We start from the raw sequence: 9,538 nt of genomic DNA on the forward strand, positions 1-9,538 counted from the left end.
GGAGCAGGCCCAGCTCAGCTGGGAACAGCAGAGGGATTTGACCATCGTCGTGGAAACGGGGAAGCCCTCGTTACTCGCACCCTGGTTTTTTTTAAAAAAAAATTTAAGCTTCCTTATTTTATGACTGGCGGCTGGCGCTAATTACCGCGATGGGTTTTGCAGCTCACTTGCAACTTGGGGGGACGATTGTCATGGATTCCGGAGCATAACTATAACAACCCAAGAGCTCACCCAAAATGACTAGCCGCAAGATATTGTTTGGATTCTTTGATCTTATATAAGTACCCAAGATCTACCCAGCGAATAACCGATATGGGACTAAACACACGCCCGCACAGGTTCTCACATACTCCATCCCTTCAAGCCCTGACGTCCTCGTCAGGCTAAGGATTCAAATCCATTCAAATCTAATCACAAATACCACGATCGGTCCATGGTCAATCCCAATGGATCCGTGCTGCAGTGTCCCCTAGTTCACATAAGTTAAGGGTCGGGTTCGCTCTGATATCATTTGTAACAACACAGGACCTTACCCAAAATGGCTAACCGGAAGGTATTGTTTGGATTCCTTGATCCTGTATAGGTACCCAAGATCTATCCAGCGAATAACCGATGCGGGACTGAACACACGCCCGCACGGGTCCTCACAAAAACTGACTTCTAAATAATTTTTACTCAAAATAACATCCCATTGATTTATATTAAGAGCATATTTAGATGAACCGAACTGAATATTTTATTAGATTCCTGTATTAGACTCATACAACCAGCAAAATCAGCATAAATCTACATCCACAACTATTCAAAAATAGTTTTAGAGCGAGCCGGCCGAAATAAACGATCACAAGTTACTTTTTGGACTGCCTCCCTCTTTGAGATGTTGATGATCAACTATGATGTAGCATTTCAACGTTCATCTGCAGCTGCGGCATGTGTCATTAGAGATAGTCCAGGTAACCCATTGCATGCCAAGGGTAAGCTTCTTCCTTCATCTCCTGGCTCTTCTGCAGAGTTTAGCAGCTGCAGCACAATGCTAGTAGCCAGGGTCATGAAATCATCCCACAAGGGGATTCTACAACAGTGGTTGCTTGGATTTCTAATCCATCTTCTCGTAGGATTTTTAGCTGGAAACAATTGTTCCCAACATGTGCAGTTTCTCGTGTTTTCCGGGAAAAGAATATGGCTTCTGATTGGTTATCTAAGAGACCTCTCCAATGGGACCTTCTATTCCAGCAAGATCATATCTTCCTTCAGATTTGCCCAGAGATTGACAGATGATTTGGTAGGGGTTGCATTTATCGGCAATGGTTGGATTTATAAGGTTTTCTCTAGTAGTTTTTGCATGGTAAGTATTGGAACATGCATCTACTTGTTACTTTTACCTTGTTACACTTCTTTGTTTGTACTGAGGGGAAAAAAATATCTTCAAAGTTGATGTATAATATGTGTATGCATGGCACCAAGTCCCTCAAAAAGTGGGCTCGGTCCGGTTCAAACAGGGGCAGGCAATTGAACCGGTTCTCGGTATGTCGGCGATAAGTTGGCCGATTTACGCCTATAAATAGGCAAACCTGCTCGCACGGAACGGATACATCAATTTGCCCGCTCCAAGAAACGCCGCCTTCGAGCGCAGGGCGGCCGTGTTCGGGTTCTCTTCTTTCGTATTCTTTAATTCTTTCGATCGTTTGCTCCTCTCAATCTATTCTTTCCTCCTCGTTATGACTTCTCCCCCTTTCTAGTTTCTACCAGAACCCTCAATACTGAAGGATTCTTGGATCGGAACTGCCGTTCTTTATCCGCAGGAGAATTACGACATGTTTATCGCCTTTGGGAGGCAGGAAGCGGAAAGATCGCCTCCATTCCAAAGGTTCGTGTCTCAATCCTCGGGATTGTTTTCAAGAATTAAGTTCTTGGATTTTTCTTGAAATCTTTTTTTACAATAGAGCAGGGCTTTTCGATTCTTGTTCAAGAATTGGTTTCTTGGATTTCTCTTGACATCTTTTTTCGCAATACGATAGGGCGCTTCTTTTTCCATTTGTGATCAATGCTTATTCTACTCTCTTAGAGAATTGGGTTCTTGGAGTTTACTGGAAATCTTTCATGCAGTAGTGATGGTGTTTTAGTTTTTTTTGTGTTAATGCTTCTGTTGATGCATAGATACGAGTAATGCTAGCAAGATAATAACTTTTTCTCCCTTTTTTTTTTTTTTTTTGGTTGTCTCTGTGCGTTGCATGTGTCATTGGACTTCCTTGTGCTTCTACGTGCTGTCTGATGTGCAGGGCATGCTTAATAGCATATCAGTGTCATGGGAATAACAGGTCGGGAGTGGGGGTGATTGGATGAAATGAACAATGAACAATGTGACCCTAGAAAGACGTTTGGTTCTGGCTGTCGATAGGAGCAACCCTAAATTTTCAGTCGATGCGATGGAATAAAGAAAAAGGAAAAAGGAAAAATGAAGAAAGGAAGGGAGAAGAAAAAGAAAGAAAGGAAGGGAAGGAAAAAGGAAAGAGAAAGAAGAAAAGAAAGAAATAAAGAAATAAAGGTACTGTAAATGAAAAATGTGGAAATTAAAAGCATATTTGGCGGCCTTTTAAAGCATTCATGAGCTCAAACAATGGTTCCTTTTAACCATGACTTGTCATTCATGTAAGCAAGCATGCAGGGTCAGCAATTTCAACAATTTAAGAATCCAATTTCAAAGTACCATTTTGCTTAAAATATTGAAATATGTAAATAATTTTCACTTGAACTAAGAAAGTATGGGACCTTTAATCTCCTCTAGGATTATTTTTTTTTTGTTTCATATTCAGAATCATGATTTATCCTTTCTTGTTTCAAAGTTTTCTAGTCAGAAAGAGTAAAGATCTTGAACTTGGAAAGTTTTGCTTAAAGTATGAAATTTTGATTTCATGGTTTCAGATATTCTATGAATTTCATTACATAGCTAATTGCTCGGGTTTAGATATTCATACCTTGCATTTCAAGGAAAAGAAAAAACTTTAAATAACAGAAACTCATGATGTTCTAGTGCATCCAAACAGAACCTGAATAGTGATGTCCTAAAGACATTCATAACATCTCACTAAACATATATAACTATAGTTCCATCCGTCTGCAATAATCTCCTGAAACGATAGAAACCATGCAATGAAAATTACACGATGACATCGACTTGCTTGGTGGGTACACAATGTGAAATGATGAATCTCACGGAGAATAATATGAGCAAGAAACCTGGTTTCATCTAACAGGGATTGCATTAAGATTACTTTTCATACGAGGCCATGTTGTAGAATAGATAAGGTATGTTTATTGTTGAAGCGCATCCTTTCATGTGCACAAAGGGGCACTATCATAGTTAATAGATTAAAACAACTGATGCCTGGATTGATCTCATCAGCACAAAGGGCTTTTGTTGGGGGTAGGAGTATCATGGAAAATATCTTAGGAGTACAGGAAATTATGCATTCTCTTCATAGAGCATCCAGTACTCGGAGTCTTATGATGGTCAAGGTTGAAATTGTGAAGTCTTATGATTGTGTATAGTGGCACTACTTGATCAAAGTCCTCAAGCAATTCCAATTTCATAACAACTTTATCCGATGGGTTGAGTCTTGTATCTCACATCCTGAGTTTGCCTTAATTATCAATGGCAGGCCGACAACGTGGTTTCCTACAGTGTGTGGGCTAAGATAGGGATGTCCATTATCTCATTTTCTTTTTATGTTGTGCTCGGAGATGCCTTCTATTTCGTTGCAAGCAGCAACACAAGCTAAGTTACTTAGAGCATATAGACCGCGACCGAATGGACCACTTATATCCCATGTTCTCTTTGCAAATGATTGTGTTCTAGTCGCTAGAGCCTCGGTCTGGGATGCTTTATGCCTCAAATTACGTTGGAAGTTACTGCCATTATGCTGGTCAGGTTGTAAATTTGGCTAAATCTTTTATCATCTTTAGTCCATCTACATCAACTAATGTTAGAGAACAAATTACTTCTCTCTTGGGCATGATAAAAAGGCGGGGGGTTTGGAAATATCTTGGGGTCCCAGTAGCTGGCACAAAGCTTGCTTCTGCTGATTTCAATTTCCTTATGGATAATATACTGGGCAAAGTATCGGGGTGGAAGTAGAAAGCTCTCTCTTTCGCGGGGAGAGCAACCCTTCTTCAGTCTGTACTTTCATCCATTCCCATATATGCTGTCTTGTCCACATATTCCCATAGCTGTCCTTAATGCTATTGAACAGGAATTTCGGGATTTCTTATGTAGCCATTCATCAGATCGGAGGGGTGTGCATTTTTTTATCTTGGGAGACAAATTGTTCACCTAAGGCAGCGAGTGGTCTAGGACTTCAATCTATTCATACTACATAGCAAGTTCTATTAGTAAAGCTGGCTGCCAATTTAATACTGAACCTGCTTCATTGTGGGCCCAATTAGTCTCTTCCAAATACCGGTTTGCTGGCTCTTGGACCTCTTATAGGAAGGCTAAAAATTCTTCATCTGTTTGGCACAAAATCTGTAATCAGGGGAAACAAATTCAGTATCGATTTATGTGGCTCACAGGGAGTAGTCAATCAATTAACGTTTGGACTGATCCTTGGATTACTTTTCCCTTGAATCATTGGCCTTCATTTACAGAAGCTTCACTTGATCTTGCTCAATTTACGGTGGCTGATTTTATTACTGCTGAACATAGTTGGGATTGCACGCAACTGTCTTGGATATTGCTATGTGGATATGATAACCTTGATCTTGTCTTTGCCCCTGGCGCATGGAGCATGGTCTGATCAGCTCGGGCGGGCTTTTTCTAGATCTCAATCAATTTCTGCTAAAGATATTGCTCATGTTTTTTTATAATAAGGGGTCTTCTTTGGAAGCAAATGAATTCTCATGGATCTGGAAATTAATTGTCCCTAAGCAAATTAAATGCTTTTGCTGGAAACTTTAGTGGCTCAAACTTCCATGCAAAGAGCTTTTAATTTGCAGGGGAATATTGTCTAATGTGTCTTCTGACTGTGATCTATGTCCTGGTTGTGTGGAGGACTGTCAGCACTCTGTGTTGACATGTGCTTTTGCTGAAAGCTGTTGGACTCGATTGGCTGTGGCGGTCGCTGATTTTAAGCCAACCCCTTTGCCAGCTTTGCTACAATTTCTTAATCCTTCTAATGACCCATTTATCTACGGCACTGATGGATTAGGATTTATTATTGCTGAAGTAGTTCTAGCTTTCTAAGCTAGGAGAATTGACTTATGTTGTCTCGCTTTGATACCGCTTTCACCCCCCTTTCCTCTAATGCCATAGCAGGGAAGGAGGCCAAGGCAGCGACAACCTATATTGCTTCTCTTATTTGGACCGTTTGGAATCTACGTATCTTTCAGCATAAACACTGTACACCAGAGGACTTGCTAAGACTCGGCCTATGCTTTAGCCAGGATATGTTTCAACAAGACCAGATTGGTATTCTACCACTGTTGGTTCTTCGTCGAAGGTCTGGGGTAGTCCTAAGCTGTTCGATCAGCCTTGTTCAATATCTAATTTTGTTTCTTGGACGCCGGCTCCTTTGGAGTGCTAATGGTAAATTTTGATGGCATGGTACGAGAGCATAAAGCCGCAGCAGGGTTATCTTCCGAAACGATGACATGCTACTCGCTGGAGGCAAAATGCTGTCCCATTCTGCTGTTCCGTATGCAGAACTTGTAGGTGCCTGGCTTGACTTCACAAACTTATGTGTTATTTTAACGCCCCCAAGAAGTTTGGTTGCAAGGAGACTCAGCTGTTGCCGTTACATGGCTTACTTCTTGTTCCGAAGGTCGGATGAAGCATTCCCCTTCGTTTCAAGATATTTCCATGTGGAGACACTCCTTTACTTCCTTTAATGTGTCCCATATTTTTCGGGAGGGAAATCAAGCAGTGGACTGGGTTGGTTTGCTCTGAAGTTCTCTTGCTTTATTATGTTTATATCACTTTTCAGTTCTTTCATCGCAGGAAATCTAATCTGCATCACTTATGCTTATATGTGTTGGGGTCCCGGTGATGCGAGTGTTCAAGGTTTATGTCATAATTGTCTCTTTGGGCGTTCTTCATGTTACAAGGTATGAATTTGTCTGCTCAAGCACATCCACAGATTACTGTATCCATCAAGATTCAGATTTCAAGCTTATCCAAACCCTACTGGGCTGTGGTGATCAGTGCATATGCTGTTTTTCAAAGGGCAGGCAGCTGTTCTCATTCACCACTTTCAGCTCTCATTGCTGCTTGCTAATAGTAGGGGACTGCTATTTCTCTTATATTTGGCTGCACTTACCTTGGATACACGGCTGATTGCGTAAGGCCACAGGGTGCTGCTTTGACACTAGGCGATGCTACTAATCTACTTTTCTGGAGGGTATTTAAATCTTTTCTATAGACACTAATTGGATAAAGCAACTCTCTCTCTCTCTCTCTCTCTCTCTCTCTCTAAATGGACTTCATCGGCCCAACGTGCCCCAAGCTTTGCCCCTTTCAAGCTGAGGGTCGGAGAAGGATGATGTGCATGTGGGTCGGAAATAAAACGGTCCATTCTCTTGGTGTCTTTTTCCTTCTTCTATTTAATTATATCATTTTCCTAATTTCAACGTCTGAATGGAAGAGGGCAACACTGGCTTGTGATGTTAGACATGCTCTTGAATGCGACCGACTTGGATATATTGTTCCATCTAGAGTTGATCATGGCCTGAACCTGGACTTCGGGCTGGATCTATTTAAAATTTGTCATTTTCTCTGCGCATGATCAGCTCTAGTTTCATCTACATCCTCTTTTTTTTTTTTTTTTTCTTTTTTTTTGGTATGGTTTCATCTACATCTGTGTCACAGAATCTGCATGCATCTGCTTTGAATAATAAAAAACCAATCATAATATGTGATATGCACCATGATGGTAGAAAGCAGGTGGTAGAAGATTCAGTGCAATATAAACTCATTGTTTTCTTGCATGCAGCTCCTTGTTTTTCATGTTGAGAAGGAGATGTAGTGATGGAAACATGCATAAAATCTATGAAAAAGGAAACAACCAGCTATTAGGAGAACTCTCGTAGATACATCTCCTTGTTTATGGATCTTTTCTATATTCTAAAATGGTAGTTGCGTCCCAAGTAATTCAAAAATCAAAAGAAGTCCCCTGTAGAATTACTAAATTACAAGTCATTATATCTGTTTGTCATACCCTAATAACAATACACTATTCCACAATAGTGACTTTATGCAATAATGCATTTTTGCTAGAACGATCACGCATCAATCATTAGTCTATGAACCACCATGTACAAATATAATGGAGGGATTTAAGTTTGATAATTAAAGGATAAATCTAATAATTAGAGGATAAGGTGGGGAGAGAATGAATGGCGGACATGAATTGCTAAACAAGACTAGGTCGAGTTAAGCATTGTTGACAGCCATCAAATCAGCTATCATTGTCTAAAGGTGTACTATTTAGTTGATATTTTCACTATTATTGGAATAAGGTGTGAAAAAGATAAAAAAAATAGTTTCAATGGTTGATTTTATTCTATCTAGAGATGGAAATGAGCATAGGTTAGGGCATACTCCTATTCAAAATCGGCCTATTTTTTTTTTCTTGGCTTCGAGCCAGGCTTATATCTGAATTTTTTTAAAAAATATACGTTGAGCTCGACCGAAACCCAATTGGGCACGCCTTTGAGTTTCAGCCCAAAAAAGAGTGATTAGATTGGTGGCAGCAGCAACAGTAGCAGTGGCGGACTCGAGATCGTTGTGGAAGTCATGGCACCATGGGGAGGAGGGGATCATGGGTAAAGTAGGGTGCAACAAGGAAGTGAGAGATGGAGAGATCAGTGGTGGGGGAGGCTATGGGGCGGGTAGAGGCTAGGATCAGATTCCACATCATAATGGAATGCTCAATAAATGGCGTTTGGCCACCGAAGATGGTGAATGTAGATAGGATCTCGTCTTCGTTTGCATAAATCGATGACCAGCTGCTTGAGGTGGTGAATTGGTGGAGGCATAGAGCTATGGAGGTAGAGTGGCAAACATTTGAAGATGTTAGGAAAAAACCCTAGCTGATCGAAAAAGACATTGTTTAAGGGATTGGGCTATATCTCGAGCCACATACCAGGCTGTCCAGGGGCCTAAATTTGCGCTCAAGCTAGGCATAACTACCCAAGTCAAGCCCGAAAATTATACAGGCTCTAAATTTGAACCCAAACCTGGTCTAAACTTAGTTGGGCCTGGCCTGTGGCCCAACTCGAAATCATCTCGGCTAGATGGGCTGCAGGCCGTCTCGGGCCCACTTTTGGCCCTAATTCTATCTTTGTCCATAAACATAAAATAAAGTTAACCAAAGTAGTTGATTTTTTGGAATGTTGAATGGTTATAATTATCCTAGCATTTTCGAATTTTTGTTTGGCTAATTTGAGTACTAATCATTGACTAAATAGGAGAAAACCGGCAGCCAAACCTGCTTGAGATAGTAAGGTATGCTACTATTTTGGCAGAATCCAATCACGACATATCGTTTTTTTTTTTTTTTTCTCCTTGGGGGAAAAACAGCAGTATATAGCTCATGATAGAATTAGATAGCAATTAAATTATTTGCAAGTAATAACAATTAAAACTCAATAGTTATGGTCTTGATATTGTTTTTTGAGCGGCATCATTGCAGTAACATTTTTTGCTTCATTAATCATTCCTTTTCTCATTCAAACTGTTATGTTTCTAAAGTTTACTATTTAAACTTAGGATTTCTGATCCATTGTGGTCCCTAGCTATTTGTCTAATGCTATTGCTGATCACTACTTGGGTCCCGTAGTTTGCGTCTCTCTAGAAAGGCTAATTTTGGGATAGCTGAAACTGCATTAAAGGGATACGTGGCACCAAACATCCAACATATTGATATTATAACATTGGTACGTATAACATATTATATAATTAAGCTCAACATCTATTATTCTTATGCTACGTGGATAGCCTTTTAGCTATCATTGCGAGCTATCCAAGACAATGAGACAACCTGCTGTCATGCGTCACTAGTAAATGTCACTATCGCCATTTCGCATGGTGAAACCATCTCTAGCCAATGTAGATCAAATGGATACAATCGTCATGAATGCTGCTTCAAATTACATCTTTTACGTGAGGATAGATTTTTTTATTTTTATTTTTTGGCAAACAGATATTTATATACATTTTTATTATAAATACATCTAATAAAATAAAAAAATAATAAAATTTTTGGAGTATATTCTAAACAGCTCTCCTACTGCGGCGCCAAGATGTCTCATAACTGGTCACATAGCCACCAAGGTGGTAGCCTGGTAGTAAGAGAGCTTGGATTCCATCTGAGTTGTCCGGATTCGAAACTCGCAGGCTTCGATTAAATCAGAAGATCGCATGGTCCACGTCCGGATTGTTCTGTGTGGATATGCTTTCTTTCCATCAGTACTAAGGTGGCGCTAGGGTGCCGTACTCACACGTGAATAGCCCAGTGGAATTTTCCATGGATTGGAGAGGGCACGC

At 40.3% G+C, this 9,538-nt stretch overlaps 1 long non-coding RNA gene across 6 annotated transcripts; it reads left to right on the forward strand.

Annotated features, from left to right (window-relative positions):
* Nucleotides 1-1,590: 1,590 nt before the first annotated feature.
* Nucleotides 1,591-6,773, forward strand: LOC103706484. Of its 6 annotated transcripts, XR_005512529.1 has the most exons (4): nucleotides 1,603-1,867; nucleotides 5,312-5,816; nucleotides 5,993-6,099; nucleotides 6,197-6,773. It is a non-coding gene; the product is annotated as an uncharacterized LOC103706484 (long non-coding RNA). The 6 variants fall into 6 exon arrangements; XR_603979.4 differs by having other exon boundaries at nucleotides 1,591-1,648; nucleotides 1,740-1,867; nucleotides 5,312-6,773; XR_603980.4 differs by having other exon boundaries at nucleotides 1,596-1,648; nucleotides 1,750-1,867; nucleotides 5,312-6,773.
* The last annotated feature ends 2,765 nt before the right edge of the window (nucleotides 6,774-9,538 follow it).

This window comes from Phoenix dactylifera, chromosome 7 (assembly GCF_009389715.1).
Source record: "Phoenix dactylifera cultivar Barhee BC4 chromosome 7, palm_55x_up_171113_PBpolish2nd_filt_p, whole genome shotgun sequence".
NCBI classification, from domain to species: domain Eukaryota; kingdom Viridiplantae; phylum Streptophyta; class Magnoliopsida; order Arecales; family Arecaceae; genus Phoenix; species Phoenix dactylifera.